The 2,341-nt window shown below is 47.3% G+C and overlaps 1 long non-coding RNA gene across 1 annotated transcript; it reads right to left on the reverse strand.

Moving 5' to 3' along the window:
- Positions 1-408: 408 nt before the first annotated feature.
- LOC123585429 lies at positions 409-2,341 on the reverse strand. Its single transcript, XR_006706160.1, has 2 exons — positions 2,253-2,341; positions 409-2,144 (listed from the first exon to the last, which is right to left on the reverse strand). It is a non-coding gene; the product is annotated as an uncharacterized LOC123585429 (long non-coding RNA).

Here is a 2,341-nt window from a genome sequence, read left to right on the forward strand (position 1 = left end):
CCTGACCCTGTACAATGCTACACCAACCTTGTGTGCCAGGACTTAGGAAAGGGAAAAACTAATTTCTACCCAGTGAAGTCACTGTAATTTGGGGTTTTCCGCTGTTGAACCTAATCCTAACTGCTAGATACTACTGCCTGATTTGTGTAGGTGAAATTCTGGATCCTCCCCCCCGGAGGGGATTCTTCACCAGTCAGCTATTTGACTGCCCGATGGAATTCTGCCTTCTCCCGTGTCCGGTTGTAGACCACAGTCCTAGGGCACCCCAAGTGATTTACATGATTTTACCAAATGGATGCCCCAAATCGGTAGCAGGTGTCATATCTCTTAAAGCTGAGGCTATAGCTCCCAACCCAACGCCACGGTAGATTGGGCTGCCCCCAGAATCATTAAATGCAGATCGTTAAATGCAAGAAGCTAACGTTAATTTATATTTTATGAGTCTGTAGTTGAAAATACATAAGTGAGCACCAAAACACCGAGTAAATCAATACACGCGAAAATAACAATAGTTAACGTACTGTGCACTTACTGTGTGCATGGCTAATAACCACCCTATTTATCCTAGAGGGTGAAGTCTATCGTTATCCTCAGTTTAGACATAAGGAAGCTGTGGCCACATGTTTTCCCCAAGCTCAGATGTGGAGTCGCACCCCATAAACTAAGTGATAGAAGTGTTCCCAACTGTGTTCAGTCTCTGTACTGTTCTAAGGATCCAGCCAGAGAGAGAATAAAAGATGCACGCATGTTTAGTCTCAAGGAAAGTTAGGGCGTTCAACTACAAAAAATACAAAGGAATGATTTCAGGGCTTCTTTGTAATTTCTCCGCAACATTTACGGCTGTCATCTTTATTCTACCTCAATGTGGAAACCTATCCCAAATTTGGGTATTGGCTTGCTTTCTACTGAGAAAAGTAACTTGCTCTCCTTTGGTGGGGGGGGGGGGGCAGCGCTGTGGGGAAGGCATGGGGCGGAGGGACACTCAGAATTTCAAGGCCGCCACCATGGGCATGTAGTTTCAAGAAGAGGGAATTACAGGGTTTTCTTCCCCCAGAGATGCAGTTGGCCTGGCAGAACCCTGATATTTGGCAGCTCCCATCCTGAGTACTTTTCCATTCTCATCTATAAAACATTTGCAGGAATGTTGACAAGTATAATATGCATAAGAAAGATACTTAAATTAATAATGGCCATCATTTATTGAATGCTTACTAAGTATCTGGCACTGAGCTACTAATTTTGTATATATAATCTGTCTCCTTAAAACAACTCTGGGGGCCAGGTACATCTGCCCATTCTGCAGACAAAAACGGGAAAGCTCCTGGGTCCAGAGCCCCCCGCCCCCGCCCCGCCTGCTGTTTCCTCCACAAGCAGGCAGGGCTGCTTTGCAGCTTCCCAGTCTGCCTTTCACTCAGTTTCCCAGGTTAAGGTGCTGGTTCTTCACTGTCAGAAAACCTTCTAAAGAGCCTGAAGTTTCTTTTCCAGAACGAAAGGGTTAACCTGGGGGGCCCCTGACGGATTTCACACCCAGTAATTGCATTCTCCTTGTTTTGACGTTGCTCAGAAATAAAATCATCGAAGAAACATCACAGAACAAAAGGTTTCCTGCCGCAAGGACCCTTAAGATGATCTAAGCCAGCAGTTTCAATCCCGGGAGCAGTTTGTCCAAACGGCAATTCAAGCGGAAGGACACGCACAACGTAAGCCGTCTTTGTGAGCTCCCTCTTACCCCTTGTCGCACTTCTTTGGAAAGAACGCCCATCATGATAATTAATCGCTGACCCTGGAACACCCCCGGTATCCGCCCGGTGCCATGAATATTTGCTAAATGGATTAATGGAGGTGGGCAGCCAAGGTGCAATCCCCTGAGGTATGACAGAGCCCAGTTTGAAAACATTGCTCTAACTCAACCTCCTGAGCGTACAGACAAGAAAGTTGAGGCCAGAAAAAGGAAACTGTCCAAAGTCAGGTGGCTGCAAAGTCGCAAGAGCCGGGACTCGGGGCCAGAACATCCTATCAGGAAGACTTTGTCCCTGGTCCCTTTGGAATTTATGGTTGAGCGGCTGAGCGGGGTGCTGTCCACGCGGTCCTTGTAGCTGTATTACGGAAGGAAGCTGTTTCAAAAGGCAGATTCCTGGACCCCACTGCAAGGCAAGTGAATTTCGAGTGTCTGGGAGTAGGACCCAGGAATCTGAGCTTAGAATAAGCCTCCTGGAGTCATCCCTGTAGGCAGTGAACTTGGAGAAATAGACCTTAAGGGTTCCTTGTCGGGCTCCAGGAGGTAAGTGGAGACGTAGCCATGATCCTTCTCCTGCTTGAGGCCAGAATGAAGAGCCGCTGA

Source organism: Leopardus geoffroyi, chromosome C3, assembly GCF_018350155.1.
Source record: "Leopardus geoffroyi isolate Oge1 chromosome C3, O.geoffroyi_Oge1_pat1.0, whole genome shotgun sequence".
Taxonomy (NCBI): domain Eukaryota; kingdom Metazoa; phylum Chordata; class Mammalia; order Carnivora; family Felidae; genus Leopardus; species Leopardus geoffroyi.